The sequence below is a fragment of the Spermophilus citellus genome (genome assembly GCF_964194105.1).
Source record: "Spermophilus citellus genome assembly, chromosome: 3".
In the NCBI taxonomy this organism is placed as follows: domain Eukaryota; kingdom Metazoa; phylum Chordata; class Mammalia; order Rodentia; family Sciuridae; genus Spermophilus; species Spermophilus citellus.
Window position 1 is genome coordinate 11,431,665 of NC_138184.1, and position 18,451 is coordinate 11,450,115.

Genomic DNA, 18,451 nt, shown 5'->3' on the forward strand with positions numbered 1-18,451 from the left:
GAAGGAAGGGAGGAGGGAGGGAGCGAGGGACAGAGGGAGGGAGGACAGACAGCAGCAATTTTGGCAACACCCTCTGCCTTTTTCTGGCAGCAAACTTCCTGAAATTAACAAATGGCCTCTATTGTGCGTGACCTGTCCTCATACCTGCAGGGTGTCCACGTACAGCGCTGGTTAGATCCACACTGACTTCCAGTTCTTCCTCTCCTCTGCTGTGAGTCCTCGATTGGAAAGGTCAACTCATCCAATTAGGACAGGAAATGCTGCCTGCAGATATCTCCCAGAACCCCTCGATGCCTGGGGCAGGATAAGCAGGCGGAAAACTTCTGCAAAAGAAAAATAATTACAATAACGGCTCAGCCCTTGTCCTAGAGGTTTCTAGCTACTAAACTTAGCAATGTCAGTCCTGATTTGAACAATCGGATTTTTTTCTGCAGTCTGTAATTTTATTGGCTCAAATTATTCCAACAAATTTGCAATATATAAAAAATGTAGCTATCATACCAACATGTGAAAAGTGGTGATCTGATACAAAAAAGACGAACTCCTGACAGCTGGGCTGAGCGGCCACCAGTTCCACCTGGACTAGAGCTGTTATTTCTCCCATGATCCCCCTGCTCCTACCCTGACCCCCCACAGTCTATTCCATCGACAGCCACCAAAGGGCACCTGTGAACACCTAAGTCAGGTCACATCCCTCCCCTGCTCAGAAACATTCCATGGCTCCCACTTCACTTGAGACAAGTCTTTCCAGGACCCATAATGCCCCGTTATCTCATGCCCTTGCCTCCTCCCATGTCCCCTTCACCTACTCCCTCCTGCTGCACTAGCCTCCTAGCTCTTGCTCAAACTTGCTAAGCACAGTCCTACCTCAGGGCCTTTGCACTTGCTATTCCTGCTGCTTAGAAAGCTCTTCCACCCAACTCCCTCTCTTATCTGCATGGATTTTTGTTCTGGTCTCACTGTCTTAATGAAGTCCACCCCAGCCACTCTATTTAAAACCACAACCCATGTCCCAGCATTCCCAATCCCTTCACCCTGTTCTAGATTCTTTTTTCTATACTGTATCCTAACACATTTACAGGTAGATTTCACATTTATTTCCTATCCCCTCTCATTCTAAAGTGAGCCCCGTGAGGATAGGAACTTTTATTCACAGCTGGATCCCGACCACCAGGAAAGTACGTGGCCCATCACAGGCACAGAATAAATATTAGTCAAAGGGATGGATGGATAAATAGATGAGAGACCTGCTTTGGAATATCAAAATATGGTTTTGGAACTTTTGGAATTTCTAATTTTGGAATATTTCAATTTTGCTATTTAAATAGGTTTTTATTTCCTTCTTTATATGGTGTCCTGTTTGAGTTCAAATCCCTTTTCTCAGTCCTCTAGGATTTCCCTCCAACATGGATCTTAAAGATCTTGCTCTGTGTACTATTTATGAAACTTTTATATAAATTGAAAACTATTTCCCTCCTCCAAAAAAAATACTTTTAAGAAAATCACCCAGTCCTGTGGCACAATTCGCATGTGGACTATACACCAGATGCTAGGACGGTATCAGTGTTAAGGTTCTCAAAGTTGATGATTGTCTTAAAGTTAGGTGAAAGCACATTGTTCTTAAGAGATGCAGAGTGAAGTATTCAGGGAAGAAAGCACAGGATGTCCACAACTAACTCCCAAGAGATCCAGGAGAATAGTCTGGGCACGGTGGCATACAACTGTAATCCCAGAGGCTCAGGAGGCTGAGGCAGGAGGATTGAAAGTGCAAAGCCAGCCTCAGCAACTTAGTGAGGCCCTAAGAAACTCAGTGAGACCGTGTCTCTAAATACAAAAAAAAAAAAAAAAATGGCTGGAGTTATGGCTCAATACTCAAGTTCCCCTGAGTTCAATCCCCAGAATTCCCCCCCCCCAAAAAAAGATTCAGGAGAATAATAATGACACCCATGACAAGTGTGTGTGTGTATATGCATAGATACAGTCATTCCCTCGGCCTGAGGTTTTGCTCTCCATGGTTTCAGTTACCCATAATCAATAGCAACCTAAAGATATTAAATAGGTAGCATGAGGAAATCTTGGGCCACCCTGCTTTGTCACCTGAGCAGTGAATCATTCCTCTTCCAGTGTATCCACACTGTATATGCTACCCACCCGTTAGTCACTCAGTAGCCACCTCTGTGATCCAACTGACCATCACAGTATTGCAGTGTTTGTGTTCAAGTACATTTTAATGTACTAAATGGCCCCCAAGTTAACAGTAGTGGGGCTGGCTGTTAAGACATGCTGAAGGGAAGCTATAAAGCACTTCCTTTAGGAGGTAAGGTGAAAATAAAATAAGATATTTTGAGAGAGAGTGACCACCACATTCAGCTAACTTTTATCAGTGAATATAATTATAATTATTCTATTTATTATTAATTATTACTGTTCATCTCTTTCTACATCTAATTTATAATTTAAACTTTATCCTAGGTGTGCAGGTATAGGAAAAAAAAAAAACAGTCTGTACAGGGCTCAGTACTACCCACAGTGTCCGGCACCCACTGGAGGGTCTAGAACTTATCTTGTGTGAATGAGGGGAGGTGTGTGTGTGTGTGTGTGTGTGTGTGTGTGTGTGTGTAAGGGGAGCGAAGGTGACAGGGACAGAGAAACAGACAGTTGATACCAATCTGGAAAAGATTCACAATGGGGAGCCTGGGTCAGGGTCGGTAAGGGTCTGTGGGCCTGGGGTGGAGTGCTCTTGTGACTCTTGTGAACATGGGAACATCTTCAAAACACACAATCAGCGAAGGCGGTCGTCCATGAAGCCTCGGGACTGAGAAACCTGGGTCCAGGCCAGAGAGCCGGTGAATTCTGGTGTACGATCTGAGAATAGAAATGTCCCTCGGAGGGGGACCCTGGAAAAGGGCACAGGGAAGGAGACTGGAGAATCTCAGGGAGTGTCCGGGCCGGGCTGAGCTTGGGGACAGAGCGCCCACCTACCCGGGCCAGGGCTCCATCAGCCCCAGAGGGCGGGAGCGGGGCCTCGCTGCCCACGGCCAGGCGCAGTTCCACCTCCAGCCACCCGCGCTCACCCACTGACACTGGATGGTCCCCACGAAAGAAGTGTCTGCTTCCCGGGAGGGAGGAACTCGGCCACCGTCTGTACCCACCACCTTGGGGCCAGGGAACCGCAGGCGGATGCACATTCTGGAGTGTGGGTTGCTCCAAGATTTTGAAGTTAGAAAAAAAAAAATAATAAAACAAGGATGGCCATGCGGAGGGATCTTCAAGAAAGAAAGAAGTAGCCCCGCCAGTCCCCACACAGGACAGGCAGACCCTTCTGTGCCCCCGTGGAACAGATTGAGTGGGTGCTGTGGGGGAGGGAGGCCGCCAGCCTCCGAAGTAGATCCGAGCACGACGCCCGTCCCAGCGCCCAGGGCGCGCCGAGGGGCCACCAAGGGGCTGCAGCATCCGGGAGCGTCTTCTTTCCATCTCTCTTCAAATCTGGGTCAAGAGGGTCCAGCTGTGGAATCAGGACGGTTTCCAGCTGCCCAGAGAGCAAGGCCACTTAATCCACGTCGTGGACACTTGCCCAACAGCACAGACACTTGGAGGACTGGGCCACGAGGCTGCGCGACTTTGGGCGAACTTCCCAGGACCGACTTGTCGCTGGGCGCTGCAGTCTTACAGGGTGCCGCAGTGGACGCTGCCCACTGTTGACCGAAATGTCGCTATGGGGCGCGTGACTGGAATTGACTCCTGTCGTGTGGGTCATGGAGGGCGCATGTTCCCAGCTTTGGAAAACAGTGGCTTCTCCCAGCCCTTGAGGCTCCCATCCCGTGAGAGGAACTGAGAAGGGCGCCCAGCGTGGGCGACCCCATTACTGGTCTCTCTTCTTCCAACCCCGCTGGATCCTGCCCCAGTGGATGGGGCTTTGCAGTATTCTCACCTAAGACACAGTCCTTGTCCCCAACCTGAGCCTCGTGACCTGAGTCCCCAGGAATAGAAACGACAGAGCAGCCCACGGACAGACCTTCAACGAACCCACATTTCCTCGGGTTGCTCACCTCTGTCCTCAGGGTGAGGAAAATCTTCCCCAACAGTGACTGTCCCTTTTGCTCCCCGAACCCAGAACGCTTGCAGACAGAGTAGGCCTGAAGTCTCCAGAGAGAAGCCACATTCTGGGTTAAAGCCACCCTGGGGTCCTTACCCACCTCCGCCCAAGGTCGCCAGCCCCAAGCGCCTGTGTAAGAATCTGCCGCTTTTGGAACACTCACCAAAATAGCCCGGGTGTCAGGCTGCAAAGGGAGTCTCCATAAACTTTGTTAAGGACTAGGATCCTACAGGGTATGAGCACGGTGGAGCTAAACTCAAAGCAACCACAAAAAGATCATTAGAAACCCCAAAGGTCTGGAATTCTAGACATACAGGCCAAAAAAGTCCCGGGTCAGAGAAAATACAATCACAACAGAAATGGGAGAAAATTTTAAACTGAATGATAATGGAAATACAGCACAGAAAACGTGGTGGGGTTAAGTCAAAACAGTGATTGAGGGAAAACCACAGCTTTGGATGCCTGTGATTGAAAAGAAAAGGGCCAAGGCCGGGGCACAGCCCTATCATCCCAGCCACTCGGGAGGCTGAGGCAGGAGGATCATGAGTTTCAGGCCAGCCTTAGAGAGACCCTGTCTCAGAATGAAAAATACAAAGGGCTGGGGGGTTGGCTCCGGGGTAGACCGCCCCTGGGTTCAAGTCACTCATGAGAAGGTCCTCGGCACTGAGGGACACCCCTCCTGGACTTGAACCTTTGACTTCTCTGACCCACTTTTCAACTAGACCTGACCCAGGCCCTGTCCCCAGCCTGCCCAAGGCAGTCTTAGCAAAGAAGCGTGCCGCGTCACCCCCACCCCTGCCAGGGGACCCAAACCTGCCCAGCAGGAAGCTGTCCACCCCCAGGACCTGACCACCTCCAGACACTGCCACACGGAGCCGGGGCTTCCCACGGGGATCTGGAGAGACCCGACGGGTCCCCGCGCACCCGGCTCTCGGTGTCTCCCCGCAGTGTTTTCCACCCGACCCCTCACTCTCCTCGTGGGCTGTCAACCCACAGATCTTCTCTGTGCAGGTCCCCCTTATCCACGGGGAGGTGTTGCAAGACCCCCTGGATGCCTGAAAGTGGGCGTTATGCCAAACCCCACACCTAGGACAAGCTCATCCACAAACCAGGCACCGGAAGAGACCAGCGATGACGGTAAAACAGATGGAGGGTAACAGCACCCCGTAACAAAAGTCATTGAAAACCTCTGCCTGGGGCTGGGGCAGTGCACGTGCTCAGTGTGTGTGTGTGGGGGGGAGGTCCTGGATTTGATCTCCAGCATCACCAAAAAAAAAAGCAAATTGTTTATTTCTGGAATTTTCTATGGAGTATTTTCGACTGCACTTCACCCCGGGTAACAGAGACCCCAGAAGGTGAACCTGTGGATAAGCAGGAGAAGGCGGCAGCTGACGGGTTCCGCCGTGAGCTCTTTTTTTCAATCTGGATAAAACTGTCTTCACCTCTTTTCACGCTGGCTGGCTCTGCCCTGTGTGGTGGCATCCAGACACGTCACGAAGACCTGAACCACGCCACAAGCAGTTGGAATCCATTCACACGTAAGAATTTGTTTAGCAACAGCTGGGCGCCAGGCTGTGTCGGGGCTGTGGGTACCGCCAAGGCCAAGAACTCGGCAGGCAGGACTCCTGAGCCCTGTGGAGCTGACAGTCCAGCCACCAAATGTGAAGGTCACAGGATGGCAGGCAGGAAGGGAGGCGAGCCGGGCTCTCCAGTCTGTGGCTGGTGCCTCTGTCAAATGGAGAAGAAGGTGCTGGAAAGAGGGACTCTGGTGGAACAAATGGCAAACTCAGCTCTGGGCATGGTCAAGGTCAAGGTTTCTGGGACACCCGCTGTGTTTCGGCAGGTTCCTTGGCATTAGCGCGTTGGAAAATGCTGCTAGCTTTCTGTCGCTGTGACAAAGTGCCTGAGAAAAACAACTTAAAAGAGGAAAGGTTCCTTTGGGTTCTGGGTTTCAGAGTCCCGGGTCAGTCCATGGTCAGCGGCTCCATGGCTTCTGGGCCTTGGTGAGATGGGCGTCGTGGTGAAGGGCGCCCAGAGCAGGGCCAACCTCAGGCAGCCAGGAGGCAGGAAGTCAGGGCCGGGAGAGCTGTAGTCCCCAGTGGCCCTCCCCAAGGACCCTCGGCCTTGCACTAGGTCCTCCTCCTGGTGACCGCCACCTCCCAACCGTCCGTTCAGCTATGGCTCCAGCCACAGGGAGGGCTGTCAGGGCCCATCACCTCCCAAAGCTCACCTCTGACGCTGCTGCCCGGGGGACCACGGGCCTCGGAACATCCCACATCCAACTGTGACAGTCACCTCGTCCCCAAAGTCACACCCAGTGGTACCTGGAGGTGGGACATGGGGAGGTGACTGGTCATGAGCGCTTTTCCCTCCCAAATAAACCCACCCATTCATGGAAGGGCAGATCCCCAGGGGGTGGCCATGCTGTCCCTGGCAGCACCTCTGTAGTGCCACCTCACTGCAAGTGCCCCCCGTGGCACTGCGACCCAGCGAGAGGCCCCACACGGGCACGGGGCAGGTGCAGGCACCATGCTGCAGAGTCACGAGCTCCGCGAGCCTCCGAAGAGGTCTCATCCACAGCAGGAGGCGACTGGGGACCCGGAGAGCCTGGGCTGCAGACAAGGAAGCGCTATCTTTAGCCAAAGCACTGGTGTGGGTGAGGTGACCCGGCAGAGAGGGGCAGGACTGAGGACAGAAGCCCGGGGACCCAGGTACGGACCAAGGGAGTAATGATCTGAGGAGGTTTGAAAAGGAGCAGCTAGACATTCCCTAGGGCTGCCGGACAGAAAGGGCCACCGTGGGGTGATTTCCCCTCTGCAAGGTCCCTAGAATAGTGACCTGTGTGAAGGCAGACCGTGCAACAGGGGCTGCGGGGACAGGAGAAGTGGGGGATGGGGAGTCGGTGCTTAATGGGGGCGAAGCTTCAGTCAGGGAAGAGGGAGACGTTCTAGAGACGGACGTGGTGACGACCTCAGCCCAAGAGTGACATCTGAGTGTCCCTATGCTCTTAAAAATGGGTAAAGGCTCCCAGCAGCTCTGGAGGCTGAGGCAGGAAGATCGTAAGTTCAAAGCCAGCCTCAGCAACTTAGAGAGGCTCTAAGCAACTCAGTGAGACCCTGTCTCTAAATAAAATATAAAAAAAAAAAAAAGGTTGGGGATGTGACTCAGTGGTTAAGTGCCCTGGGTCCAATCCCTGGTACCAAAAAAAAAAAAAAAAAAAAAAAAAAAAAACATTGGTAAAAGCAGCCAGACATGGTGGCACTACATATAATCCCAGCTACTCTGGAGGCTGAGGCAGGAGAACACTGGAGCCCAGGAGTCTGAGATCAGTCTGGGCAACTTAGCAAGATGCCTTCTCAAAACTAGAGAGCCAGGCACGGTCGGTGGCACACACTGGTAACCCCAGCAGCACGGGAGGCTGAAATGGGAGGATCACAAGTTCAAAGCCAGCCTCAGCCTCCATGAGGCCCTAACCAACTCAGTGAGACCCTGTCTCTAAATAAAATACAAAATAGGATTGGGGATGTGGCTCAGTGGTTGAGAACCCTGATTCAATCCCTGGTACCCAATAAATAAATAAATAAATAAATAAATAAATAAATAAATAAATAAATAAATAAAAGGGTTGGGGTTGTGGCTCAGCTCGCCTAGCATGTGTGAGGCACTGGCTTTGATCCTCAACACCACATAAAAATAAATCAATAAAATAAAGACATGTATCCATCTACAACTAAGGTTTTTTTTTTGTTTGTTTGTTTTTTGATAAATAGATAGGGCTGGGGTGAGGCTCAGAGGCACAGTGCGTACCTCACATGAGCAAGGCTCTGGGTTCCATCCCTGACGCCACAGAAAAATAAGGAAATAAATGAACAAAGGTTGGATGAGAAACAGGATATCTGCAAAGTCTCAAGGCGTCCCCCGCAGACACTGGCCATGTCCCACACTTCATGATGGGGCAAGCTGTCCCCACCTCAACAAGGCACTCCATCTAATACAGAGGTGTCTGAATCCACTTTCTGTGACCATGACTGAACACCACAGATTGGGTGACTTATAAAGAATCGAGGTTCATTTAGCTCATGGTTCCAGGGCCGGGAAGTCCAAGGACATCTGGGGAGGGCCTTCTCCAAGGATGGCAACATGGCAAGACAGAGCAAGGGTGCTAGACCCAGCTGGTTTTGATAACAAAGCCCCTCCCTCCATAACCCATGAATCCCCTCACCCACAGACGGATCCACCCATTGAGCCCCGTGACCCACCTACCTCCCAGGGGTCCCACCTCTCAACACAGCTGCCCTGGGAACCAAGGTTCCAACACACTGAACTTGGAAGGCACACTCAACCCACAGCGTGGGGTGAATCAGCGTCCCCCACACCTCCTGATATGACACATGGAGGACACCACATCATGACAAGGACTCGTGCCAAAAAAAAAAAAAAAAAGCATGACCTGAATTCAAGCGCCAGGAAGCGTGGGTCAACTCCAGACTGAAGCCCATTCTACAAAATAGCTGTCCTACACTTTTCAAAAATGTCGAGGGGGCCCAGCACTGTAGGGTGCCCTCTAATACCAGCTACTCAGGAGGCTGAGACAGGAGGATTGTAAATTTGAGGCCAGCCTCAACAACTTAGTGAGACTCTGTCTCAAAATAAAAATCAAAAATGACGGGATGAAGCTCAGTGGAAAAGCGCCCCCTGGAGTCAATGCTCAGAAGTGCATTTTTTTAAAAAAGTATCAAAGGGCTGGGGATGTGGCTCCAGTGGTAGCCCGCTGGCCTGGCATGCATGCGGCCGGGGTTCGATCCTCAGCACCACATACCAACAAAGATGTTGTGTCCGCCGAAAACTAAATATATATATATATATATATATATATATATATATATATATATATATATATATAACATATATTAATATAACATATATATTAATATATATAATATTAATATATATTAAATATATAATATATATATTAAAAAATAAAAAAGTATCAAAGGCAAGAATGGGTAAGAAAGGGGATTTGCCCTGGATTAGGGGAAAGAAAGAAACAGGAAAACACCCGGCACCGTGCAACCCTGGACGCCTCCTAAGCTAGAGGGAAGAACATGTGTGAGATCAGCAGCAAACTCTGAGATTAGGTGGGTTATGTTAACATCATTCCCCGATTCCAAGGCACGCACTTGAGCTCTGCAGACGTTACCATGTGAATGACCCCTGTGAATCCTTCCTGCTGTCTTCAAACTTTGTCAAGGGAAATTCACATCCCCTTAAATTACCCAGCTGAAAGCCAGCTGTCCAACCTTCTCTGGAAGTTCCCACAAATGGGAGCGTGCGAGTGGCTTCTCTCCCTCAGCAGGAGGTTTTCAAAGCACCAACCCAATGTAACATTGGCCCGTTCCTTTTCGTGACTGAGTAATATTCCATTATGCCTCAGTTGTTCAGCTACTCATCCGTCACAGGACAACTAGGGCGCCTTGCCACAGCCGTGAACACGACAGCAACTTGCCCAGGAACCCCTGCTTCCAATTCTTCAGGGTGTAGAGCCGGAAGAGGAACCCCCTGTAACTATTTTTGCAATAGTTTTAGAAGTCTGCAATGATATCCAAAGAAAATATTTTTTAATCAAAGTCAATGAGACAATCAAAATCAAGGACTTATAGATAAATTCACAGTCTTGGAGCAAATTAGAAGGGATGAAGAGAAAAGTCCCCCTGAGGTTTGGGGGCATGACCCAGGGGAGGTGCGCTTGCCTGGCCTGCACCAGGCCCTGGTTCCGTGGGTCCCCAGCACCAGAAAAGGGAAAAGGCTCCCCTGAGACGCGCCTGGAATCTAGACGCGAGGATGGAGCCCTCGTACCCGCCTGTGGGCATCAGCACCTGAATCGGGGCTTCAACTCCAAGAGCGACTGCTGTGGGCACCTGCAGCCCAGAGCCTCGGGGACCCGAACATGCTTCTCCGGGTGGAATCCCAGGCAACCTCGCGGCCACCACTGGAAAAATCAGCAGCCATGTCGCGTGCAACTGAAACACCCAGTGACCCCATGCCCTGCAAAAGGAGCCAGGCGAGGCAAGACAAATACCGCACCATCTCATCTAAAAAGCCAAACTCCCTCCTGGCTCAGGATGGGACTGCACGCTCCGCCCGATCTCGAACCTCTGGACCCTGAGCCACAGTAACCGTGCACTTCATAAGTAGCCCGTGTCCACTGTCTCAGGTGAGTGGCAGGAGCCCGCGGATACAGGGTGTAAGGTGTGAATGAGGCAGAAATGCTCTGGAACTAGAACGTCATGGTGGTCGCACAGCACCGTGAAGGTCCTCAGCACCCCTGAATTGTTCCTTTCCAATGGGTGGATATTATGTTCTATGAATTTCACTTCCTTTATAAAAAGAAGAAAAAAAAAGTTCGATGTGCAAACTTGGAAACTTTTGCTGAAAAATAGAGACGAGGGCTCCCTCTGGCGGCAGAGTGGAGAATAGACCATCCTGTGCCGCGGACGCTGAGGCTGGAGGTGGGACTAATGAACTTGAACTTGACATTTTTATTTAAGAGTACTGGTCTGATGTTTTGTACAAGGCCCTCTTTTGTAAATTTTTTTGTAGAGGTGGTAGACAGCACTCAAAGTGGGTTCATCTGATTTGTGTTTCTGTGATACCAGGGATTGAAGGGATGCTCTACCATGAACTCCACATCTCCAGCCCTTTTTATCTTTCATTTTGCGACAGGTTTATCCAGGTTAACCTCAAACTTGCAATCCTCCTGCCTCAGCCTCCCAAGTAACAGGGATTACAGGTGTGTGCCACCACACCTGGCTTCACACAATGTTTCTATCACTTTTTGATAACAGGCAGAATTTAAATAGTGTTCCCTTTAAAATGAGCAGCCTCTTGGTCACAAGAGGTTAAGTAACAGATGTGATTTCAGCATTTTCTTTCTTTTTCTTTCTTTTTCTTGACTCTTCTAGAAAAGACTTTTCTCTTCCAACTGAATTGGGCATTCCCACTGGGATACTAAATGGCTGCAGACCACAGGGATGACCTCACCCCAGCTCCTGTTTGAAACCAATAGCTACAGCATCAACACCGTTTTCTAATGGCAATCAGATGTGACATGTCAACACTTTTCCCTCTTCCCCTTTTGGCTGTACAGCTTTGTGCAACCTCCAAAATTAAGAGCCGACTGTTGCCAGGCGCAGGGGCGAAGCCTGTGATCCCGCAACCTGGTCAGCTGAGGCAGGAGGATCACAAGTTTGAGGCCAGCGTTGGCAATGAATCAAGGTCCATCTCAAAACTTAAAAACTAATAATAAGAAGGGGGGAACATAGCTCTGTGGCAGAGCACCCCTAGGTTCTATCCCTAGTATGGAGAGAGAGAGAAAGAATATTGTAAAGTAAAAAATAAGATGTGTTCGCCATGGCTGAGGATCAGAGGGAATCGTGAGTTTCCCGTACTTCGGTGTCTCGAGGTCACCCTCACAGCACCCCCCGAGAAGTGAGTCTGTGAGCCATTTACCGGTCAGAAAAACAGGCTGGGTGGTGATATAACATCATCAAGTCATATAGTCAGCAAGGGCTATATGTGACATTTCAACACTCCTCTGCTGTGCAGTGATGCTTATTAAATATAATGAAACCTTCTCCCTCCACCAAAAAACAAAAAAAGTAGACTTATGCCAGGTGTGGTGGGTACACGCCTGCAATCCCCATGGCTCAGGAGGCTGAGGCAGGAGGACTGTGAGTTCAAAGCCAACCTCAGCAACTTAGCGAGGCCCTAAGCAACTCAGTGAGACCCTGTCTTTAAAATATATATATATAGGGCTGGAGATGTGGCTTAAATGTTTTAGTGCCCCTGGGTTCAATCCCCATACCAAAAAACAAACAAACAAAAAACTGACTTATGTCTTCTGTGCTTATCCGAAACATCTAGTAACCCAGTCCTGACCCTGGGTCAATCACAAACTGTACCCCAGAGTCCACTGTCCCTTTATTTTTTTAGTAACAGAATCCCCTGAATTTCAGGACATATGATCCCAGCAGAAACTACATTTCCCAGAAACTCTTACAGCTGAATACGCCCACGTGACTGAGTTTGAGCCAAAGGAACAGATACAATCATGATAAAACCATGTAGAAGTCATCTCCTGTGACACAAAGCCACTTACCCCAGACTTTCTCCTCCTCCTTTCTGCTGGTTGAAACTTGGACAGGAGACAAATGTATCTGAGGACAGCCCCTGGGAGACGGAGGAGCACAAAGGTGAAGGAATCTGGTTCTTTGGATGACCTGGTGAAGCACAGAAAGACAGCAAATACTCCGCGTGTATCTTACTTGACCTTCTTGGCACCCTGCTTAGCTTTCATCAATGACTTGGGCCCACACAAAGTCTGTAGCGTAAACAAAGTAGAATAACATACCATAAAACTTGTAACCATCCCATCAAGTCCCAGGTCTTGTAACGATTACTGTAAAAAACAAAAATAAACTGGAGGCCACAGTGTGGCTATATCCCAAGGCCAAGTGTTCATAATCACGTAGCTGAAACTTAAGCTATTTATGGGATTGGGGTATAGCTCAGTGGAAGAGTGCTTGCCTAGCATGCAAGGGCCTTGGGTTCATCCCCAGTACAGAAAAGAGAAAAATAAAAGTCATGCTGATTTCTCAAAAACACTAGCTCTAGGGCTGGGGATGTGGCTCAAGCGGTAGCGCGCTAGCCTGGCATCCGTGTGGCCCGGGTTCGATCCTCAGCACCACATACAAACAAACAAAGATGTTGTGTCCGCCGAGAACTAAAAAATAAATATTAAAAAATTATCTCTCTCTAAAAAAAAAAAAAAAAAAAAACACTAGCTCTAATTCATAAGCAAAACACACACACAAAAAAAACATAAGCTACATCCTCATCAACATGACTCAGTGAAATTAAACCAATCAGCTGTAGACACATCAGCTTAAACAGCTGTTTGCCTTTAAAAGAAAGTTAATGAATAACAGCCTATCACGAAAAAGGTCAAAATACTTCCTCCTTAATGTTTTATAAACTGTGACCTTATGCTGCTGTAAAGGAGATTCTTAACCAACCAACTTGAAGTCTCTCGGATCACAACCTGTGCTTTTTGTATAAAGAGAAACTTACATTTCTCTTAACTTGATTTGATTTTTGATGTTATAAAAGCATTGGGTAGGCTGGAAGGTGGATAGTACATACAGGACCATCATGCAAACAGAATAAGGCACCTCTCTAATTCACCAGAGGCTGGGACTGGAGATCAGCCTAGCAAGAAGCCTGGGTCCCATACCCAGCAAGGCTGGGTGGCAGGGAGAAAGAAAGAAGGGAAGGAAGGAGAAAACCTTTATAGGACTGGACCTGCCCTCTAGCTTGGAGACCCCAACATGTGTCCATCAGCCCCAGGACCCTGCCCCTCAGCCAGTACCCTTGGCAGAACACAACTTGTAACGGCCACATACAGCAGCCCTGTGTGCAGGGGAATAAAAAAAAATACAAAGTGGGGAGGGAGGAGGATCTGGGATCTAAATGAATTTCTTGTAACATGAATCCTTCTCAGGGCACTGAGGAAGTTTTCTATTTAAAGAAATCCTGCGGCGAACTCTTTTGTAAAGGATGCTTTCGGAATGGAATTAGTCACCACTGAGTCATTTGTGCAGAACTCTGAGTCGCGGTTTTGTCTAAACAAGTTCTGGCTTGAAGAAGTCAGATAAATTATAGATGCTGTTAATAAATTATATAGTATTCAAAGGCAAAGGAGGAAAGGAGAAAAAAAGGCGGGGGGGGGGGCCTATGTGATGAGCCAGGTCGACACTGGGAGGTCTTTAAAGCGGTTTCCACTGGCATCGAAGCTGTCATTTGATTAAAAAGTGCTCCCCCAAGGCCTGAAAGTCAGTTTCTGTCCCATCAGAGAGCGAACGCACGAAGACCGGCTCAGAGGAGCGCCAGCCAGCGGCCAGACAGCAAGGAACAAGCTCTCGCAGCAGCGTCCTCGCCCCGCCCGGTTGCCCTGACAACCGCGTCAGCGTCTGGGCGGGGCCTCGGGGAGCAGCCAACCTCCCACAGTCCCCCGCGCGCGTTCGCGCATGCGCGTATGACCGGTGTCGCGCTGCGGCCGGTGGCGTTCGGCCCACGGACCTCCGGGCGCGGGCCGGTCGCTTTCCCAGCCGAGAACTAGGCTCCGAAGGGCCCAAGAGGGATGAGAAGCTCTTCTGGGCGCCCCTCAGGTCTGGAGCCCAGGCCACCCTCTCCACGCCGTGAGATCGCGGTCTCGCAGCCTCGGGGGCCCCGTTTGTGGGGCAGTTCACGCCCCTGCCGCAGGCGGCCCTGGGCACCCGGAGAACTCGGGACAGGCTGGGCCCCGGAGTGGGGTCCGTGGGGCGAAGGGGCTCCCGCAGCAACCTGAGGAGGTGGGCGCTGTGACTGTAAGCATCCCACGGGAAGAAGCCGGTCCCGGAGGCCCAAGTGGCCCAAGGGATGCCAGCGGGGCGCGGCGACAGAGCCCTCCCGGGAGCCCCCATGGAGAACCCGGGCCGAGCTGGTGGCGCACCTCCCACGTGCTCGGGGTAGATGTCGAGGGAGGGGACGCGGGGAGAGGGCAACTAGGAGCATGTTCGTCCAGGCTGCAAACGTGGTGGGGGAATGTTGGGATTTAGAAACCCAAAGATGCTTGACCTTTGTTTTGGAGCCGGGTCGGATACTGAGAATTGATCCCAGGGCGCGTTGCCACCGGGTTACAGCCCCAGCCGTGTGTCACCTGATGCTCATGTTGGCCTTGTGATCCCCCTGTCTCAGCATCCTGGGTAGCTAACAGGCCACCTTTGGAAATAATACCTTTGGTGGCAGATTCTTCGGCCCACTTGGCTTCTCCCTCTTGGTCAGCACGGCCCAACCTTCTGCCCGACCTGAGCTCCCATTTTGGTTTCTATTCCTAGAGTGAAAGGTTTCTTAACCACACTACTGGCATCAAAGGCCAGATCTTTCTTTGACGTGGGACACTCCCCTAGGCACTGTTAAGAAACTGAGCAGCATATGCAGCCTTTCCTCTCTAGACACCAGGAACACTCCCTTCCAACCCGAATGGTCACCATGAAAAACATCCCCGTGCCAGGCGCACCTGTAATTCAACCTCCTTGGAGGGCTGGGGGAAGCTAGGGCAGGAGGATGGCAGGCTCCAGGCCAACACCAGCAACTTAGCAAGACCCTGTCTCAAAATAAAGAACTGGGGATGTAGCTCACTGGTAAAGAGCCCCTTTTTCAATCCCCAGTATTGGGGAGGAAAAGTCTTTAGACACTGCCAAACAACCCCTGGGAGAGGAGATGGCCTGAGCTGAGAACTTCTAACCTAGAGCCAAAAATCAGAAGACAGAAAAGTGGGTTAGTCTTCACAAATAGATGTTTAATTCTTTGACCATCATCATATGCCAGAAGGTATATATTATAGGAGTCCTCAGTTTCAGTTCTCTGTAGTCTGAAAATGTTGAGTTGGCAATTCCAGAAATAATGCATAAGTTTCAAAGAACTTTCATTGTATGTGGTTATAATTTTTCTGTTTTATTATTAGGTGTTATTGGGAATTTCTTATTGTGCCTAATTGATAAGTTAAGCATGATAGGTACATATGTATGTGTAGGACAAAACGTGTTAATTGTCTCACTATAGAGATGTTTTAAATGGCCAGATGTTCTGGAAACTGGTTGACCCAATTGGATTATATGAAACACAATGTATAAGATTGTAATGGAGCCGGGTCGGTGGCACACGCCTGTAATCCCAGCGGCTCAGGAGGCTGAGGCAAGAGGATCACAGAGTTCAAAGCCTGCTTCACAACAGCAAGGCACTAAGCAACTCAGTGAGATCCTGTCGCTAAATAAAATACAAAATAGGGCTGGGGATGTGGCTCAGTGGTTGAGTGCCCCTGAGTTCAATCCCCAATACAAAAAAAAAAAAAGATTGTAATGGATAGTTCTACTGCATAGACGCAGCCCTGGCCAAGAATCAGGAGACCTGGGTTCTGTCCCCAGTTCTGCGACTGCACATTGTGACCTTGTCACTTATTTCCCTGGACTGGTTCCTCCTCTGTCAAGTGAGGATGCTGAGGTGATTTCTAAGGGCCTGGAAATACCCAGAGTCTGGTCCCCCCACAGGAAGTTATTGAGGCCACCCAGGCTGCCTGTGACCTTTTCACTTCCCCTCCACATGTCTTGTTCGGTCAGCCTCCCAGCCTGTCCCCTAAACACATCCGTTTTCCAGGCTGCTACCATAGACAAACTCATTATTATTCCTGATTTTAACAAGTAAATTATGGTGGTGTTGAACACAGCAGGGCAGGGGCTGGTTTGTGGGAAATTATGGTGTTTAAGCCCAAAACACCCTGGTGTTTGTGTGAGGAAAAGTAAAATTAAAAATTGGTCTTTTAAAATGCTCTGTGACGTTGTGCTTAAGTTATGGGAATATTGCACATGTTCACATCAGTTATTTTGACCCGGCTAATATTCATAAGAAACAAACAAACACTGACCATCTCTGAATTCCTTTGGCACTCCCTGCCTTTCCAGGTCCTCTGCAGTTGCCAGGTAACAGGTCCAAATATTTGTGTGCAGGAACTTGACTGGGATCCTGCTCGTAGAAAAGGGTCTCCCCAGGACAACCCACGCTGAGCCCGCTGCAGTGTAAGCTCCGGAGAGGGATGCCTTCTCTGGTCACCACAGCGTCTGCAGCGCTTAGTGACCATATTGATGAATGAACAAGGGGTGTCTGGGATATTTGAGTACATAATAAACACAATCTAAATGTCTGCCTGACATTCGGGGCTGTATTCCAACTTCCTGGGAGGTATTTGTGTATTGGACATCTCCCCCCCTTTTTTCTCCCCCTGGCTGGGCACCTTCTGTCCTTTGCCCTCTGTCGCCCGCTCAGTGTGAGCAGCACCTGCCGCAGAGCAGGAGCAGCCTTCATGGCCCTTCTTGGTGGCAGGTGGAGAAGAGATGTGCTGCCGTGTTGGGGACTGAGTTTCTTTCCCAGGGGTCTCATGTTGGTCGGTGCCTGTGGCCCCTGGGCAGGAGCCTGTACTGTGCTGTCTTGACCAACAAGAATGGCCTCAGGCATTTGTTTTGGATTTGCTTCTATCTTGGTGCTGGGGATGGAACCCAGGCCTCAGGGATGCTGAGCTCACATGCTACCAGCTGAGCTCAGCCCAGGACCTTTGTTTTGGACTAAGCTCCTGCACCAGGCCCCAACTGGTCAGAAGAGAATCCAAAATGGGGTCACCCCCCTCTCCCTGCAAAGTAGAGCTCAGAGTGGGGCTCATTTGTAGCTCAGTTGCCTTGCCCAGCACCCATGAGGCCTTAGAAAAGTAGGGAGTCACTCATACTAAAGTCAAACCAAAATTGTCATGACTTTCTGTCAATCAGGATCAGAGAAACTATAACCAAATTTGAGCCAGTTTTAATTGGCCTGATAATGGAATTCACTCTGCCTTAATCCTTACCCACCCCCAAAAAAAGACTAACCTGATGTTGACCAGGTTTTTGCAGAATTGGGGATGGGATCCTGCTTCACACGTGGAAGACGAGCAATCTCCACTGACCACATCTCCAGCCCTTTTAAATTTTTATTTTTTTTATTTTTTTTTTAATTTTTTTTAATATTTATTTTTTTTTAGTTCTCGGCAGACACAACATCTTTGTATGTGGTGCTGAGGATTGAACCCGGGCTGCACGCATGCCAGACGAGCGTGCTACCGCCTGAGCCACATTCCCAGCCCTAAATTTTTATTTTGAGACAGAGTCTCCCTAAGTTGCCCAGACTAGTATCAAATTTGCAATCCTCCTGCCTCAGCCTCCAGAGCAGTTGGAATCGTAGGCGAGCGCTGTCAGGCCCAGCTACCTTGTCCTGATGTCCTCAGGTAGCAGTGATGGGCAGTGCAGTGCATGGCAAGGTCAGGGCGTGCTTTAAGTTACTGGAAGCTTGGCAGACGGGTAAATAACTTGTACAGATAAACCTGTAGGAAACAGGTCCACACCTTGAGAGTGAGCCAGTAGAAACAGGGAGGGCTACGGGATAGAAGGACTGACGGGAATAACCTGACAGGGCCCAGGGAGGTCGGGTAAAGCCAATCGAGGCCTTCTGGCCACAGGGGTCGCCAGGAGTTCAGAGGGAGGTTTCCTTAGCAGCACAGGCTGGCTAAGGCCAATTCTGACTGGCCCTGACCCCAGGGCCCACCTTAGCAGGACTGACTTGTAAGTGAAGCCCCCGAATAGCATGGCCACCATGACGGTTCCAGAAAGGACCAATTAGGGACAAAAACGCCACCACCCGAGATGAAGGAGGAGTTGACACTTGATTGACCAAGTG

General features: G+C 49.9%; 1 long non-coding RNA gene across 2 annotated transcripts; it reads right to left on the minus strand.

Annotated features, from left to right (window-relative positions):
- Window positions 1–152: 152 nt before the first annotated feature.
- On the minus strand, window positions 153–12,848 carry LOC308644141. Of its 2 annotated transcripts, none has more exons than XR_014020901.1 (3): window positions 12,507–12,848; window positions 12,255–12,375; window positions 153–323 (listed from the first exon to the last, which is right to left on the minus strand). It is a non-coding gene; the product is annotated as an uncharacterized lncRNA (long non-coding RNA). The 2 variants fall into 2 exon arrangements; XR_014020902.1 differs by lacking the exon at window positions 153–323 and adding an exon at window positions 9,782–10,469 and having other exon boundaries at window positions 12,251–12,375.
- Between the last annotated feature and the right edge of the window lie 5,603 nt (window positions 12,849–18,451).